The sequence below is a fragment of the Eleutherodactylus coqui genome, chromosome 9, assembly GCF_035609145.1.
Source record: "Eleutherodactylus coqui strain aEleCoq1 chromosome 9, aEleCoq1.hap1, whole genome shotgun sequence".
In the NCBI taxonomy this organism is placed as follows: Eukaryota; Metazoa; Chordata; class Amphibia; order Anura; family Eleutherodactylidae; genus Eleutherodactylus; species Eleutherodactylus coqui.
Genome location: NC_089845.1, coordinates 167,733,189 through 167,752,863, shown reverse-complemented (window position 1 = coordinate 167,752,863; position 19,675 = coordinate 167,733,189). Strand labels below are relative to the sequence as shown.

At 45.8% G+C, this 19,675-nt stretch overlaps 1 protein-coding gene across 3 annotated transcripts in view; it reads right to left on the bottom strand.

Annotated features, from left to right (window-relative positions):
• Positions 1-19,675, bottom strand: part of ST3GAL1 (ST3 beta-galactoside alpha-2,3-sialyltransferase 1) — a 142,167-nt gene that overhangs the window by 58,339 nt on the left and 64,153 nt on the right. For all 3 annotated transcript variants that reach the window (XM_066578766.1, XM_066578768.1, XM_066578767.1), the window contains one exon: positions 7,892-7,973. The gene's annotated coding sequence lies outside the window, so the exon portion shown is untranslated. The remainder of the gene's footprint in view (positions 1-7,891; positions 7,974-19,675) is intronic.

Sequence of the window (19,675 nt, the reverse complement as noted above, 5' to 3'; positions counted from 1 at the left end):
TATAGTAGTTATATTCTTGTACATAGGGGACAGTATTATAGTAGTTATATTCTTGTACATAGGGGGCAGTATTATAGTAGTTATATTCTTGTACATAGGGGGCAGTATTATAGTAGTTATATTCTTGTACATAGGGGGCAGTATTATAGTAGTTATATTCTTGTACATAGGGGGCAGTGCTATAGTAGTTATATTCTTGTACACAGGAGGCAGTATTATAGTAGTTATATTCTTGTACATAGGAGGCAGTATTATAGTAGTTATATTCTTGTACATAGGGAGCAGTATTATAGTAGTTATATTCTTGTACATAGGGGGCAGTATTATAGTAGTTATATTCTTGTACATAGGAGCAGTATTATAGTAGTTATATTCTTGTACATAGGAGGCAGTATTATAGTTGTTGTATTTTTGTACATAGGGGGCAGTATTATAGTAGTTATATTCTTGTACATAGGGAGCAGTATTATAGTAGTTATATTCTTGTACATAGGAGCAGTATTATAGTAGTTATATTCTTGTACATAGGAGGCAGTATTATAGTAGTTATATTCTTGTACATAGGGGCAGTATTACAGTAGTTATATTCTTGTTCATAGGGGGCAGTATTATAGTAGTTATATTCTTGTACATAGGGGGCAGTGCTATAGTAGTTATATTCTTGTACACAGGAGCAGTATTATAGTAGTTATATTCTTGTACATAGGAGGCAGTATTATAGTAGTTATATTCTTGTACATAGGAGCAGTATTATAGTAGTTATATTCTTGTACATAGGGGGGCAGTATTATAGTAGTTATATTCTTGTACATAGGGGGCAGTATTATAGTAGTTATCTTCTTGTACATGAGGGCAGTATTATAGTAGTTGTATTCTGGTACATAGGGGGCAGTATTACAGTAGTTGTATTCTGGTACATAGGGGGCAGTATTATAGTAGTTGTATTCTGGTACATAGGGGGCAGTATTATAGTAGTTATATTCTTGTACATAGGGGGCAGTATTATAGTAGTTATATTCTTGTCAATAGGGGGCAGTATTATAGTAGTTATATTCTTGTCAATAGGGGGCAGTATTATAGTAGTTATATTCTTGTCAATAGGGGGCAGTATTATAGTAGTTATATTCTTGTCAATAGGGGGCAGTATTATAGTAGTTATATTCTTGTACATAGGGGGCAGTATTATAGTAGTTATATTCTTGTATATAGGAGCAGTATTATAGTAGTTATATTCTTGTACATAGGGGGCAGTATTATAGTAGTTGTATTCTTGTACATGGGGGGCAGTATTATCGTAGTTGTATTATGGTACATAGGGGGCAGTATTATAGTAGTTGTATTCTGGTACATAGAGGGCAGTATTATAGTAGTTATATTCTTGTACATAGGGGGCAGTATTATAGTAGTTATATTCTTGTCAATAGGGGGCAGTATTATAGTAGTTATATTCTTGTACATAGGGGGCAGTATTATAGTAGTTATATTCTTGTACATAGGGGGCAGTATTATAGTAGTTGTATTCTGGTACATGGGGGGCAGTATTATAGTAGTTGTATTCTGGTACATAGGGGGCAGTATTATAGTAGTTGTATGCGGTACATAGGGGGCAGTATTATAGTAGTTATATTCTTGTCAATAGGGGGCAGTATTATAGTAGTTATATTCTTGTCAATAGGGGGCAGTATTATAGTAGTTATATTCTTGTACATAGGGGGTAGTATTATAGTAGTTATATTCTTGTACATAGGGGGCAGTATTATAGTAGTTATATTCTTGTCAATAGGGGGCAGTATTATAGTAGTTATATTCTTGTCAATAGGGGGCAGTATTATAGTAGTTATATTCTTGTACATAGGGGGCAGTATTATAGTAGTTATATTCTTGTCCATAGGGGGCAGTATTATAGTAGTTATATTCTTGTCCATAGGGGGCAGTATTATAGTAGTTATATTCTTGTCAATAGGGGGCAGTATTATAGTAGTTATATTCTTGTCAATAGGGGGCAGTATTATAGTAGTTATATTCTTGTACATAGGGGGCAGTATTATAGTAGTTATATTCTTGTATATAGGAGCAGTATTATAGTAGTTATATTCTTGTACATAGGGGGCAGTATTATAGTAGTTGTATTCTTGTACATGGGGGGCAGTATTATCGTAGTTGTATTATGGTACATAGGGGGCAGTATTATAGTAGTTGTATTCTGGTACATAGAGGGCAGTATTATAGTAGTTATATTCTTGTACATAGGGGGCAGTATTATAGTAGTTATATTCTTGTCAATAGGGGGCAGTATTATAGTAGTTATATTCTTGTACATAGGGGGCAGTATTATAGTAGTTATATTCTTGTACATAGGGGGCAGTATTATAGTAGTTGTATTCTGGTACATGGGGGGCAGTATTATAGTAGTTGTATTCTGGTACATGGGGGGCAGTATTATAGTAGTTGTATGCGGTACATAGGGGGCAGTATTATAGTAGTTATATTCTTGTCAATAGGGGGCAGTATTATAGTAGTTATATTCTTGTCAATAGGGGGCAGTATTATAGTAGTTATATTCTTGTACATAGGGGGTAGTATTATAGTAGTTATATTCTTGTACATAGGGGGCAGTATTATAGTAGTTATATTCTTGTCAATAGGGGGCAGTATTATAGTAGTTATATTCTTGTCAATAGGGGGCAGTATTATAGTAGTTATATTCTTGTACATAGGGGGCAGTATTATAGTAGTTATATTCTTGTCCATAGGGGGCAGTATTATAGTAGTTATATTCTTGTCCATAGGGGGCAGTATTATAGTAGTTATATTCTTGTCAATAGGGGGCAGTATTATAGTAGTTATATTCTTGTCAATAGGGGGCAGTATTATAGTAGTTATATTCTTGTACATAGGGGGTAGTATTATAGTAGTTATATTCTTGTCAATAGGGGGCAGTATTATAGTAGTTATATTCTTGTACATGGGGGGCAGTATTATAGTAGTTGTATTCTGGTACATAGGGGGCAGTATTATAGTAGTTGTATTCTGGTACATAGGGGGCAGTATTATAGTAGTTATATTCTTGTACATAGGGGGCAGTATTATAGTAGTTATATTCTTGTCAATAGGGGGCAGTATTATAGTAGTTATATTCTTGTCAATAGGGGGCAGTATTATAGTAGTTATATTCTTGTCAATAGGGGGCAGTATTATAGTAGTTATATTCTTGTCAATAGGGGGCAGTATTATAGTAGTTATATTCTTGTACATCGGGGGCAGTATTATAGTAGTTATATTCTTGTACATAGGAGGCAGTATTATAGTAGTTATATTCTTGTACATAGGGGGCAGTATTATAGTAGTTATATTCTTGTCAATAGGGGGCAGTATTATAGTAGTTATATTCTTGTCAATAGGGGGCAGTATTATAGTAGTTGTATTCTTGTACATAGGGAGCAGTATTATAGTAGTCATATTCTTGTACATAGGAGGGCAGTATTATATTAGTTATATTCTTGTACATAGAGAGCAGTATTATAGTAGGTATATTCTTGTACATAGGGGGCAGTATTATAGTAGTTATATTCTTATACATAGGAGGCAGTATTATAGTAGTTATATTCTTGTACATAGGGGGCAGTATTATAGTAGTTATATTCTTGTACATAGGGGCAGTATTATAGTAGTTATATTCTTGTACATTGGGGGCAGTATTATAGTAGTTATATTCTTGTACATAGGAGCAGTATTATATTAGTTATATCCGTGTACATAGCAGGAGTATTATAGTAGTAGTATTCTATATTCTATGTTATAGTAGTCATACGCTCGGACCAGTAGTATATCACAATGCATTAGTTAGTTACATCACAGCAGATTTGCATGCTTTTATACACATCAGTTGGTTTAGGAACGGCTTTTCAATTCTCATTCTAATAGTATTTCTTTGAGTCAATTAGTTTCCTTACAGCTCAGCATCTTAATCTGCCATGTTGAACATGTAACTGTACAAACCACAATAATAGAGCTCTGCAGCGGTATAACATTACAGTGCGGTATTACGATGTGCGCTCAGTCAGGCATATGTGGACATCCTCGTAAACTGATATTACTGTTCCTTGTAAGCGCCGAGCTCCAGAAACTCTAGATGTCAGCACTTACTGTAATGAGGTTCCCACACTTGTGATGTTCAGCATCTACAGTGTCCTAGAAAAGCCAGACGACATTTAGAGTCCTTTAATCCGGCATCTGAGCACCCAAAACATTCTGCTCCTCCAGCACAGAACAGCAAAATAGTCCGAAAGGTGAAACGACCAGAAGCAGAAGTGCGAGCCGCCTTCTCTGAGGTTCTCTATTATTACAAGGCTTATAGCGATATTTCTTTCATCTGGTATCCAATAATTCAATTTTCATTCAATTTGATTTACTAGAACCGTGGGGGCGGGGCACAGTAGGCACAGTGGGCATAGGAAGGCCGCTTTACTAAGAGGGTGTAAAAATGGGCCAATTAGGGAGAACAGATTAGTAACCCCTCCCAGTGTGAGAGGAGAGTCTTTTTTGCTCACTTTCTGCATTTCTTAATAACCGTTCAGTTAATTACTGACTGATGGAAGTAAGATGGCTGGATACACGGACCGATTATCAGGTACAAAGGTTTGCCCAAACATTAAGTTGTCCGTTGGTGGGCCTGTCTGAAAACGCTGCCGGTCCCCCGTTGTACGAGCGCTCGCTCATTTGTCAGGTCATCATATCTTTCATGCGGCACAAAAAAAAAAATCCTTGTTGTTGGCAACAGATTCCTTGAGTAAAATACGGCTGTGCTGCCAACGATGATGGTACTTCATGGGGACAACAATGACTTGTCCTCTAATAGACTATCGGCGCGGGGGACTGGCACTGATCTCCTTGATCCGCACTCATCTACCAGATGTATCCATGTAAAGACACCATTAAACAACCATCCAGTTCTAGGACAAAATTCCATCCGGGACCGGAGGGGCAGCGGTAGATCACCTGAAGTTAGTCTTCTCTGGCCAACCTCTGATCCACCGGTTCCCACTTCCAGTTGCCGTTACAATCTCCATACTACTTTATCTCCATAATACATGAGTGATGTTAGACTACCAACACACCACACCCGCTTCTCACTCACTAAAACCGCTCACAAGGTCAGTGCTGGCCAATCAGAGAACATGTTAGAAAATTGTGGTGGTCATCTTTTGTAGCCCAAAACTGGGCCCAGAACTGGTGGGTCGGAAGGCCGGCACCGAAGTACAACTGTAGATACTAGGTTTCTCTCCTCCTCCAATTCTGGAACAGAGTTTTGACCTGCAATGGAAGGTCACATTAAGGCCCTTATACCTGAGCAGACAATCAGGCATATTGCTTGAATATTTTTCTGCCTGATCATCTGCTGTGATCAGGAATGCCAGCCAATCAGAGACAAGCAGGGAGCCTGTGTAACTGCCTGTGCCTGCCGTTGTGCCTCAGTTTGCTGCCGAGTTTGTGAAAATGTCAAGAACGTTCGATCCTAGTGAGCTGAAGCCTGGTCTAAAACGTTTGGACACGCCTGATTTAACCACGTGGCAAATATGGTGCAGGCTGGGCTAATTGTGTGACTGCGGATAACAGAAAATATACATATAAGATTGAAGCTCAGTCAAGAAAACGTTGAACGCGCATCTTCAGTATCTAGATCTTACTTGCAGAAAGAGAACAAGACCAAATTCTGTGTAACAGGAGGGGGTGGGGAGGGTGGTTGGATTTTCTTAGGACCTTTTTTTGGAATTTGACCTTGTGCACGCAAACAGCTGAAGTCTGGATTTCATCAATTCTCCCCTGGGGTCTTGGGGCCCTCCAGTAAATGAAAGAAATCTGCTAAGATGTTTAGAAGCCAAGACTCGTTCTGAATGAGCAGCCAAAGAAGAACAGGAAATAAACTTCTACGACACTAAAAGGTTTTTACACCAGGAGAGGGAGTTTGATCATTCTATTCCATAAAGGGTTAAGGGGCATTCCCATCTTGGGTGCAGGTTTCACCTCGGGGTCTTGGCTTGAGTTGATGTCCAAAGAATATTAACTTCTAACAAAATATTTAGTGCAGACTCTACAGCTGGGTCTGGAAAGATTCTTCATAGTTTGGGATGAAGCTCTTGTTGGGTCTCAGGGTCTAGCAGAAGCCGTCCCAGATAGGTGGGGGCTGTTTTTAGCAGCAATTGAAGCAGCAGGGAGCTCCACATTTATGCCCATGGCTTTGTAATGAAAAGTTCAAGAAGCCAATATGAAAGTGATGATCAGGTGTTCACAAGCTTTTGGCCACATGTCCCCATAAAGTGCTACTGGTCAGAGCCACACAATATGGTGGTCCCATGAAAGCAAGGAGAAGATGGTGTCAGTTCCTGCCCAACAGAATACGTGTGCATACAGGAATGGTGGAGGAGACGGGTAAAGCTGTCCATACAGTTTCAACAGCTGTAGGACAAACGATTGTTTGCCCGTTAGTTGTTTTCAATTGGGTTTATGGGGGTGAGCCGCAGCCAGACAGCAACGGTACTGACTTATCTCTCAATGGACAAAAGGATCAAGCGTTGAAATGTCTCAATGGACAAAAGGATCAAGCGTTGAAATGTAACGCCCCCAATCTTCCCGTCACCTGATATCATTAGTCAGGGGAAAGTTGAGATCCCCCCCTCCGCCCCTTCACGCAGACAGTAGTTATCGGTGGGTCTGGACGACAAAAGTAATGTGTATGGAGACTGAAAGCATTGTTGGCACATGGCTGCATCGTTACAGGGGAAAGTGGCTGGCGAATCTGGGGGGCGCAGCAATATCCATGGAGGCTCCGTCATGAAGGCATAAATTATGGCTGGCAAGTGCATGTGTTCAGTATATGCGTACATAACCGTCCTGAGACCCCAGTCCTGCATACAACCCTGTCCCTTCCTCAAATAAAGTCATCACATCTAGGAGTAATTGGGGCATCAACTCACGGACCCCCCACCAAGGCTCCCATAGGTTTCCATACTTTAGGCATAATAGAATAGTAGACTATAAGTAGTCATTGGGAGGGCTTGTGTCTCCCCTAGTAATCCCTAACCACCCTTAAAGGGGTTATCCCAAGATAAGTGTCCGATTGCTGGAGGAGGTTTGACTGCTGGGACCCTCACAGATCATTAGGACGGGGTACAGGTTTCCCTTAAAGGGGTTTTCCCATCTCTGGAATTCTATTTCAAGGTGTTCAAAACTAAAAACGACGCGCTCCCTCATAGGTTGCCAGAGGAACAGACCACCTCTTCTATGGAAATAGCAGAGCAAAGCGGTAGTTGGCGGGTGGGCTGAGAGCTAGTGTGCATGCGCTCCTGAGACCCCGGCCATCAGGTGTAGATGAAGGAAGCGCACCAGCGCCGGCCTCCTGGGATTCCCCCCATAGAAGAGGTGTTCCGTTTGCCCGGATACGAGCAATAATCAACCAGCGGGCAGAGGAATCAATACCTGCAAGATCTGGAGAACGGAGCACTTTGGAAATAAAGACCTTATGGGCGAGGGCATGTTTTGTGATTTCGAACACCTTGAAATAGGATTCCTGAGATGGGAAAACCCCTTTAATGAATGGCGCGTTGGTCAAGCATGTGCAGCGCTGCTCTATTCCTCTCTATGGGACTGACACATTGCCAAGTGCTGTACTCAACTTCTCTTTGACAGTCCAACAGAGATGGATGAAGAGGCAGCCCAGACGGTCGACGAAGGGACCCCCGTTCTGTCATCGGTGAGGGTCCCAGTGGTCGGACATTTACCTTCAATTTAAGTGTAATTCAATGTAAGTTTCTATCCTCAAATACCGCCTTTAAGAAATACTTGCCATGAAGCAGTTAAAGGGGTGTGAATATTAAGGACGAGCCGCACATACCTGCATCTAGAGGAGCAAAACCCACAAACTGCTTCCGAAACGTGGAGGATTGACAGCTGAGCCCACGGGATGGAAGGAGGACCTGAAAGACGAGAACATTGGTAAAGCTTCAGACTACCCGATTATCACGCTACAGAGCAGCTTATACCTTATTTTAGCTCTTGAAAGGGCCACTCAGGTGAAAACACATTAGCCACCCTGCCCCCCGCCACGCTCTGGAGGTCTCCAGGAGGTATCGCAGTCACTTCCCCGCAGTGCAGCCCCCTGTCTGATATCTTTCAGAAACCATAGATGTATAGATTTCTCCCCACTTTCTCCTTCTCTGCGCTCTGCTAGCTGTCCCATGATGCACCAGTACAGCATCCCATAACCAGCTAGAGCCAGTACCATCTCTGCCTGCACGGAGGACACCTCCTTCCTTTGGCCTTCAGCAATTCGTTGTGGTATCCATCAACAGGTATCAGAGAACCCAGGTTATACCAGCATGCTCCATATATATCACTATATGCAGGAGATGTATAACTTATATCGGCTGTACATATATAATTATATACAGGAGATCCCCAGGTTATACCAGCATGGTCCATATTACAATATACAGGAGATGTATAACGTATACCAGCTGTACATATATAATTATATACAGGGGATCCCCAGGTTATACCCGCATGCTCCATATCACTATAAACAGGATGTATAACTTATACTAGCTGTACATATATAATTATATACAGGGGATCCCCAGGTTATACCAGCATGCTCCATATCACTATATGCAGGAGATGTATAACTTATATCAGATGTACATATATAATTATATACAGGAGATACCCAGGTTGTACCAACATGCTCCATATCACTATATACAGGAGATGTATACCTTATACCAGCTGTACATATATAATTATATACAGGAGATGCCCAGGTTATACCAGCATGGTCCATATCACTATATACAGGATGTATAACTTATACCAGCTGTACATATATAATTATATACAGGAGATGCCCAGGTTATACCAGCATTCTCCATATCACTATATATATAGGATGTATAACTTATACCAGCTGTACATATATAATTATATACAATATATACCCAGGTTATACCAGCATGCTCCATATCACTATATACAACAGATGTACACATACATACATACACACACAATTATATACAGGAGATACCCAGGTTGTACCAACATGCTCCATATCACTATATACAGGAGATGTATACCTTATACCAGCTGTACATATATAATTATATACAGGAGATCCCCAGGTTATACTAGCATGCTCCATATCACTATATACAGTGGATGTATAACTTATACCAGCTGTACATATATAATTATATACAGGAGATACCCAGGTTATACCAGCATGCTCCATATCACTATATACAGGATGTATAACTTATACCAGCTGTACATATATCTCGCCAAAAGTTCTCCAACTTCCCGATATCGTAGAAACATGAAATTTGGCGCAAGCATAGATTATCTCCAAAATAGGAAAAGAAATTGGGTCCCAACTCGATTATTCAATTCTAGTGCAAAAGAATTGGCGTCGAAATTTAACGTACATAATCTAAATCACTCACTTCCCAATGTCATAGAAACGGGAAATTTGGCACGAGCATTGATTATGTCATAAATAGGAAAAGCTAATGGGTCCCAACTCCATTATTCAATTCTATGCGCAAAAGAATTAGCGTCCAAATTTTACGTACGGAATGTAATTTTCTCACTTTCCGGTGTCATAGAAACGGGAAATTTGGCACGAGCATTGATTATGTCATAAATAGGAAACGCTAATGGGTCCCAACTCGATTATTCAATTCTATGTGCAAAAGAATTAGCGTCCAGATTTTACGTACGGAATGTAATTTTCTCACTTTCCGGTGTCATAAAAACAGGAAATTTGGCACGAGCATTTATGGTGTCATAAATATGAAAAGCTAATGGGTCCCAAATCGATTATTCAATTCTAAGCGCAAAAGAATTAGCGTCCAAATTTTATGTACGTAATGTAATTCTCTCACTTCCTGATGTCATTTTATATAAAGGAAACGTTGCATGGTTACCTCCACGTGGTGTTTCCTGGGTAACGCAGAGAACTATGCAAAATGATGAACATATGTTTTTCCTCGGTATCTCTAAAGTAACCACGACTTCATAAGATTTTCCATGTGAACACCAGATAAACACCAGTACCAAATTAACTCGGGCGAAGCCGGGTATATCAGCTAGTAATTATATACAGAAGATTCCCAGGTTATACCAGCATGCTCCATATCACTATATACAGGAGATGTATAACACATACCAGCTGTAAATGTATAATTATATACAGGAGATACCCATGTTATACCAGCATGGTCCATATCACTATATACGCGGGATACCCAGGTTATACCAACTGTACATATATAATTATATACAGGAGATCCCCAGGTTATACCAGCATGCTCCATATCACTATATACAGGATGTATACCTTATACCAGTTTTACGTATAATTATATACAGGAGATACCCAGGTTATACCAGAATGCTCCATATCACTATATACAGGGAAATGTATAACTTATACCAGCTGTACATATATAATTATATACAGGAGATCCCCAGGTTATACCAGCATGCTCCATACCACTATATACAGGATGTATAACTTATACCAGCTGTACATATATAATTATATACAGGAGATCCCCAGGTTATACCAGCATGCTCCATACCACTATATACAGGATGTATAACTTATACCAGCTGTACATATATAATTATATACAGGAGATACCCAGGTTATACCAGCATGCTCCATACCACTATATACAGGATGTATAACTTATATGCGCGGGTGAAGTTGGGGTGTATGCTCCTCGGCTCATTGTGCACTAGATGTGGAGCTCAGGGCTGATGACAATGGCGCTAACGTCAGGAGTGCGGAGAGGCGACAGTCAGGCCGGGCTGGGAGGGAAAATAGTTGTGACTCCGGAAGTGATCCTGGCTGCCCAGATGCCTCGAAAAGAATGATCTGCAAACGTAGCGAATAATGAGAACGTTTTTGGGAATGTAGCGATTTTAACAAGAACGTATCATTGATGGAATGTCCAAGCGGAACGGCGACAGTCGGGGGAGGAGGATCTGCAGATCAGATCACAAAGTTGGATTTCCGACCCCTATAAATATTTACCGTCCAAAACATGAAGTGGGGCTAAAAGAGGGCCATTCCCTTTGGGCTCCTGATTGTGGCCCCCCTTGTCGGTATCAGAGGGCCATTCCCTTTGGGCTCCTGATTGTGGGCCCCCTTGTCGGTATCAGAGGGCCATTCCCTTTAGGCTCCTGATTGTGGCCCCCTTGTCGGTATCAGAGGGCCATTCCCTTTAGGCTCCTGATTGTGGCCCCCCCCTTGTCGGTATCAGAGGGCCATTCCCTTTAGGCTCCTGATTGTGGCCCCCTTGTCGGTATCAGAGGGCCATTCCCTTTAGGCTCCTGATTGTGGCCCCCTTGTCGGTATCAGAGGGCCATTCCCTTTGGGCTCCTGATTGTGGCCCCCTTGTCGGTATCAGAGGGCCATTCCCTTTGGGCTCCTGATTGTGGCCCCCTTGTCGGTATCAGAGGGCCATTCCCTTTGGGCTCCTGATTGTGGCCCCCTTGTCGGTATCAGAGGGCCATTCCCTTTGGGCTCCTGATTGTGGCCCCCTTGTCGGTATCAGAGGGCCATTCCCTTTGGGCTCCTGATTGTGGCCCCCTTGTCGGTATCAGAGGGCCATTCCCTTTGGGCTCCTGATTGTGGCCCCCTTGTCGGTATCAGAGGGCCATTCCCTTTAGGCTCCTGATTGTGGCCCCCCTGTCGCCCCCACCCCCCTCCCCCGTCTCACCCCTGGTTAGTCCCGTTAACATTACTACAAGTGTGGCTGTGAATGGCTGTACCCATACATCGGCCCCCGGGGCCCCCGGCACCTGCAGACGTCTTTATTTTGACTTGAGATATAAGCCAGTCTCCTTGGCAGTCTCAGCAGATGTTAACTTTCAGACTTTCCACTCACTTGCTAATTAGCAGCACCTAATTAGCAGCTAATTGCAGGGAATACTTGCTTTGAATTAGAGATGGGAGAGGGAGATGCTTGATAATCCTGCGCCGCCGCTCGTCCTCTGGAAGTAGTTTTGCGTAGCTGCCAGGCCCCCGGCCTGCTCTTATGCATAAAGCATAGGCGGTAAACTGAATTAATGGCGGTTATTACCGCCGAGCGCTTCTGATTAAGGTGCAAAAACTATGTACTTTACAAGATGCCGCGGCACTAAGTGTTCTGTAATTACTAGACGGCACGATAAGATCCTCGGATTGGCCGACCGGACGGACGGATGGAGGGAAGTCTGTACACGGACGCCTGTCAGACTGCAATGCAGAAGACAACCTCCCGCCCGCCGGGCTGCATGCTGGGCAGGGTAGAGTGGGCTTGGCTCAAAAGAATTAAGGGTATTCTGTAGGACTCTGGTAGCTCCTCTGGTCCTCCGGTCTTGATACTGGAGGGTATTCTGTAAGGCTCTGGTAGCTCCTCCTGTTCCTCCGGTCCTGATGCTGGGGGGTATTCTGTAGGGCTCTGGTAGCTCCTCCCGTTCCTCCTGTCCTGATGCTGGAGGGTATTCTGTAGGGCTCTGGTAGCTCCTCCTGCCCCTCCAGTCCTGATGCTGGAGGGTATTCTGTAGGGCTCTGGTAGCTCCTCCTGTTCCTCCGGTCCTGATGCTGGAGGGTATTCTGTAAGGCTCTGGTAGCTCCTCCTGTTCCTCCGGTCCTGATGCTGGGGGGTATTCTGCAGGGCTCTGGTAGCTCCTCCTGTTCCTCCGGTCCTGACGTCGGGTTGATGTCCTTCTGTCCTCCTCTTCTGGTGTCCCGCTATCTGCTCTTGCGCGGACAGTAAGCCTTCTTTCTGCGGCACGTATGGATGCGCCATCCTGGAGGAGCAGGACTGCCGGTACACCTGATGGGCTGCAGGTAGCGCCTCATGTAAAAAAAAAAAAAGAAAAAAAATTTAAAAATTGTAGAATATCCTATGATCCAATTCCGGCCCAGAACCGCACAGGCCATGCCCCCTGCCCATGGGTGTCGTGCAGCACGCGGACGAGGGTCTGTGTGCTGCCCAATGTGAGTAGCGCTCAGGAATCTTGGGCGTAACTCAGCCAGCCATCTGTATCCTGACAAGTGTGTCTAAGCCTGCCATGTGTGATACTGCCGCCCGCTACTACATGACGGCTGCAGCAGATCGCTTCACCCTCTTTACAGCTCCGAGACGTCTTGGCTGCTGGATCTTGTAGTAATACAACGCTACATGCACCTTGGCATCACAACAATGTCATTACAGCGGCGTGTTCTACTAAGCCGACGCGAGGCCTGGAGGCGAAGGAGCAGCAAGTGCAGCGCGGACACCAAGACCTGCCGTTAATCAAGTCTTACGAGGAGTCGGCAGCGTTCCCGGACAACAAGATAGCGGCTTACTGGCATGGGCCAACACAGAAGAGTTACCCCGTCGGCAACGGATTAGCAGAGATACTGCTACCACACACCAGGGGGCGCTGTACCCGACACTCTGCACCTAGTTGGCTTATATTAGAGGTTCCCACCTCTGTCCAACCACAGATTATTGCTCATTCGTCTCCAGCCGCCAGTATAAAGGCCATTAACATAAGTGTTATATATTGTGGATCAGCACTAGTTTAAGCGCCTGTTGGCCAAGGCAAAAGGGCCTTCTACCTGTCGCAGGAGCTGAGGGGGCGGAGCATGACACAAGGATCCTACAGGTGCTGCACCAGGTGTAACCATTCTCGCCAACTTCCAATCAAGGACATCAGGGAGATCCAAAAGAAAGGAACAGACAATGGAGCCCCAAGATTCTTGGCCTTAGACCCCCTTAAGCATCATAGGAGGTGTGTCCTATGCAAATGGGTGGGGCCTAAGGGCCACATAAGACCCCTCTCTACACATGGCAGGGTAATGGCTGATGCAGATTTTCTGCAAGGTCCAGGTTATTTTGAAGCGCCATCTCAATCCACCCCACCGCCCCCGGCCCAGCACTAAGACAGTGTGCCCCAAATTGTGGCTTTCCAGATGACATACTACTACTCTCATCAGATGGAGGTTGGGGAATTCAGTAGTAAAAGGCTAAACGGGGGTTACTTCAGTATATACAGTACCACAGTCACTGGGGATGCGGCCACAACAGCCCCACTGGGTAAAGGGGCCCAACCGGATCCCCACATTTCGATTGGATCTGCTTCCTAGGGGATCCAAACAAATGCTAAGGAGAAGGGGGGGGGGGGGGGGCGGCGACAGAGCCGGCGGCTCCCTTCTCCAGAATTTGCATCTCTGGCCGGCACGCAGGGAGCTCTTAGGCTTCCGGTATCATCGTGTCACTGCATCACCTGCAGGCAGAGGAAGGTCTGCTAATTGCTCCTCATTAGAACAGCTGTTAGTGCACCTTTTTTGCCAATTCAAAAAAAGATCTGCTATCTGTATACAGGGGCATAAAGGGGGTACTATTAATATGAGGGCATTACCACATGGGGGAACACTGGAGGCACTATTATAAGGCAGTGCTATTGGGGTACCATTACTATATATGGACTCTATGGGGGCACTACTACACGGGGCCACTATTCTATGGGGGCAGAGTGGAGGCACGATATCTGTAGAGGGACGAACACCTGAGGCCCTATTACTGTGTGAGGGCCCTATTCTTGTATGGCAGGACAGAGTGGGGTGTGGTTAGGACTACAATCTGCCCTAATGCCCACCTGACTCTGGTTGCGCCCCTGCACAGTACAGCCTGTATAACTCCTAAATGGCAACACTGTTGCTAGCTTGACTTGCTGACTGCAGAGAATTCTTGAAAACGTAAAAACAAAGTAATAAATTGATGTCCCCGTCTGTCATGTCTGTGGTGACAGCATCTGCCCAGCAACAAGTGTTCTTCAGTATGTGGCCTGCAGGGGGCACTATGTTACGGTGCAGCGACACTGGTGGCAGCAGACGAACTGGCACCACTTATATCTTTACTCGTTTGTCCGTAATTCTGATAGAAGAGCAAACTGAAGAAGGAGGCTGCGGCGGCCGGCGCTCGCTTGTGGACGTGGTTTACATTGTTGTGATCCGCGGGTGAAAACAATGTAATAAACCCCTCCATTGCTCCATGGGAGTGGCTGTCCTCCATCAGTATGTCAGCCGCCGGCTCAGATCATTAGGCGCTCTTGGACGCGCTTCATACAGATGTTGCTCAGTTTCTCTTCTGCTTATGTTCAGTTTAGATCATCGGCAAAAAAAAGAGAAACACGAAGAGCAAAACTATCCAGCGCCGAGAAGCCTGGCAGTAACCAGGAACACATGTGCAACGCTTCCAGATAACCGGCAGACGGAAGCGGGGACACATGGGTGTTCTGGGAAGTGGCGCCTGTTTACATGCGACCATCCGGCCGTCGGCTTTAGGCGTACATATTAACCTTCAGTGTAAAAGCGTTCAGACTGAACGTCTCACTGATCGCAGGACTCATTTGTCGGCCCGTGTAAAAGGGTTCTTAGCCAAACCGAGCATTCATGTATATGGGAGATCCCTACGAGACATCTACCGGCCGTGTGATGTATGGGCCACACAGCAGTAGGGAACGGCCCTCCATTATTAACTCACAAGAAAGTAGCTTACAATCCCTTTAACGAAATTTAGACAAAAATTCAGTTTCAGGTTTAATGAGTCTGACTTTAAATGACCCCACAATTCCAACACTTGGGAACGCTGACAGACCCCCACGATCCCAACACTTGGGAATGCTGACAGACCCCGCCATCCCAACCCCCAGGAACGCTGACAGACCCCCACAATCCTAACCCCTGGGGAACGCTGACAGACCCCCACGATCCCAACACTTGGGAATGCTGACAGACCCCACAATTGCAACTTCCGGGGAACTCTGACAGACCCCGTGATCCCAATACTTGGGAATGTTGACAGACCCCACGATTGCAACCCCCGGGGAACTCTGACAGACCCCATGATCCCAACCCCCGGGGAACGCTGACAGACCCCCACGATCCCAACACTTGGGAATGCTGACAGACCCCACGATCCCAACACTTGGGAATGCTGACAGACCCCACGATCCCAACCCCCGGGGACGCTGACAGACCCCACGATCCCAACCCCCGGGGACGCTGACAGACCCCACGATCCCAACCCCCGGGAAACGCTGACAGACCCCACGATCCCAACCCCCGGGGAACGCTGACAGACCCCCACGATCCCAACACTTGGGAATGCTGACAGACCCCACGATCCCAACCCCCGGGGACGCTGACAGACCCCACGATCCCAACCCCCGGGGACGCTGACAGACCCCACGATCCCAACCCCCGGGGAACGCTGACAGACCCCACGATCCCAACTCCTGGGGAACGCTGACAGACCCCACAATCCCAACTCCTGGGGAACGCTGACAGACCCCACAATCCCAACTCCTGGGGAACGCTGACAGACCCCACGATCCCAACTCCTGGGGAACGCTGACAGACCCCACGATCCCAACTCCTGGGGAACGCTGACAGACCCCACGATCCCAACTCCTGGGGAACGCTGACAGACCCCACAATCCCAACTCCTGGGGAACGCTGACAGACCCCACAATCCCAACTCCTGGGGAACGCTGACAGACCCCACAATCCCAACTCCTGGGGAACGCTGACAGACCCCACAATCCCAACTCCTGGGGAACGCTGACAGACCCCACAATCCCAACTCCTGGGGAACGCTGACAGACCCCACAATCCCAACTCCCGGGGAACGCTGACAGACCCCACAATCCCAACCACCAAGGAACACTTACAGACCCCACAATCCCAACTCCTGGGGAACGCTGACAGACCCCACGATCCCAACTCCCGGGGAACGCTGACAGACCCCACGATCCCAACTCCCGGGGAACGCTGACAGACCCCACAATCCCAACCACCAAGGAACACTTACAGACCCCATGACCTCAACACCCGGGAAATGCTAGGATACTGATCCAGCTCTCAGTGAAGTTATACAGGGGTCTCCACACTCGGCTATTAAACAGCAACACAACTTGTACTGGGGAAAACAGCGCTGGACAGAATCCCCGCAGCGACCGCATTCACCACGAACTGATCTGTAGGCCACCATGATTAGAGGAGCCGGGGAGATGATCGGAGCTCACCGGGCTGTGAGTGAACATTACGGAATATAGAGCTGGGAATTGGGGGCTGGTGGATGGAGGAATCACTGCAGCCGGTCAAAGAGGGGAGGCGAGAGAAGCAAACGATACAACGACGCTCGGACAGAGAGGAGTCATTACTACAACCAGGAGAACCAAATGTGCCAATGGGATCGAGGAGAGAAGAGATGGGGACAGCAAAAAGGTAGAGGGGTGGAAAATAAGTGAAATTAGGAAGGTGAATTTTGTGTTTAACCCCTTCAGCACTAGAGATTTTTCACTTTTTGTTTTCTTGTCCCCTCCTTCCAAGAGCCATAACGGTTTCATCTTTCCCTCAGCACAGCTGGGCCATTTCTTGAGGGAAGAGTTGTATTTTTAATGTAGCGTATAATGTGCTAAAAAACTAAAAAATGTTTAATTGGGAAAAATTTTTAAAAAAATGCGATCGCACCATTTTTGGTGGGTTTAGTTTTTACTGTGTTCACATTACAGTAAAGATGACCTATGAGCGGTGCTCTGTGGGTCGGTCCGACTAAGGGGGGGGAGGGGGTACCAAACTGGTTTTATACTTTTTAAAAGGTTCATAAATCTTTTTATTAGACAAAAATTGCTTTCAGTCGCCGTTTTCTGAGACGAACCTTTATTTCGCCATCACCTGGGCTGTGGGAGGAATCGCTCTTTGCGGAGTGAGCTGTAGTTTTTATAAATTACCATTTTTGATCACAGGGGACTTAAACTTGTACTCATTTGTACTATAAATTACAATACTTCAGAATTGCAGTATATAGCAATTTTTGATGTTACCACAGGTAGGGGCTTGATGGGCATCTATGCATGGCTATGCCACTGTCTCTACCCTGCGCCGGTCGCTGCACCACTGTCTCTACCCTGCGCCAGTCGCTGCACCAGTGTCTCTACCCTGTGCAATCTCATCAGTCTCATTGATAAAGCCTCCATAGTGCTGCACCGCCCGAGATCTCCTCCCTCATCTCCACCACCCTGACCTGTGCATGAATGACCTCCTTCCCATCTCAAAGACTTCTCTTGAGCTGCACTACTTCTCTGGAATGCTCTACCCTGGACAATCAGGTTAGACCCAAACACTCACAATTGTATGTGATCCCTAAAAACACATGGCTTCAGGCTGACCGATCACATCCCCTAATCTAGCTCTTCTCCAGTTACCCACTTCTACATCCTTCCTCATCATCTCATACACCTTCATACGCCTCATATGTGTGCATACTGATAGCGGCTGGTGAGCAGTTCATACAGCTTTATGTATGCTAACCTATTTATACACAAGAGGGCCGACCATCATACAGAACAAGCACTGCTACCTCTTGCCTCACCCATTTTCAGCAGACTGTAAGCTCTTGCCCCCCCCCCCCCCCCCATTTTCTAATAGACCGTTAGCTCTTGAGTCCCCCATTTCCTCATAGAGTGTAAACTCTAGTGTCCCCCTGATTTCCCCACAGGGGAGCACACTTCTCAGGGGAACATGCTCCGATTCCCAGTGAAATATGCAAACTGTCGAAGAAACTTCCTGCCATAAATAAAATTCCAATAATCCAGCAAGCAAATATAGAAAAAAAGAGAACTATTGAAAAAGACATTAAATCGGATGCTTCCCGTTCTCTGCAGGTCTGCGCGGCTCACTTTATGCCGGCCTTCCAGTTTCTGCGCGTGGAGCTTCCATATTCCAGATTATCGGACCCTCATGTTCATATCCTGCAGCCAGCATTGAGGCAGCCTGTGATCACCCTCCTCGCCCCCCGCCGTGCGCCGCACTTTGTCTCCGTCTTGTAGCGGTAAACAGAATTTAACAGATCAATTACGTGAGCGCGCCGCGGTGCGATGAATTACTAAGAGCCCAGACAAATAGGGGGACGCAGAAATCCTGCAGGCGGCCTGAGGGAGGCGCAGCGAGAACAGAGTCTGTGGCCTACAGAAGATCGCCGAGGAGTTTAATAAGTTGGATGACCAAAACGAGAGGTGAATGGTAATGGCGGAACCAGCGGAGCCGGACGCACCGCGACCACCAGACGCACCACGACCGCCAAACGCAGCAGGATATCTACCGCATGTTGTAATGTGTCCGGCTTCTAGATTCTCATGTAAGGAGCAAAAATGTCCTCCTCGCCGATCAGAGCGGTGTGGGGGCATTTCTCTAAGCAGCACCCGCTTTCTAGTGCATTGGGCATCAGGTGGCGCCTCGTGCAGCAGCAGTGACAAGGACACCAGCGGGACACGGATGGAGGTGTGGTCTCCCTTTTCGGCGTGTTCCTGCTCTCACTTTCATCTGTGCCAAAGCAGGTGAAATGGATTCCCCGTCCCTCCTGCTTCCTGGCTGGACAGACTGGGGATCCTTGAAGTGGAAGTGATGTTGGGTCTTACCGGGAGGCCTCAGGGGATTCTCCCACCTCAGCGTTTTAAGGAAGAGATTAGAAACCCACCACAATTTCCCAATAACCTCATCCAGTGTTAGAATAGCGGGGGCAGCAGCCCCAGATGTGAACTTATGGCACAATCGCTACAGAATTATCCCTTATAGTAGTTA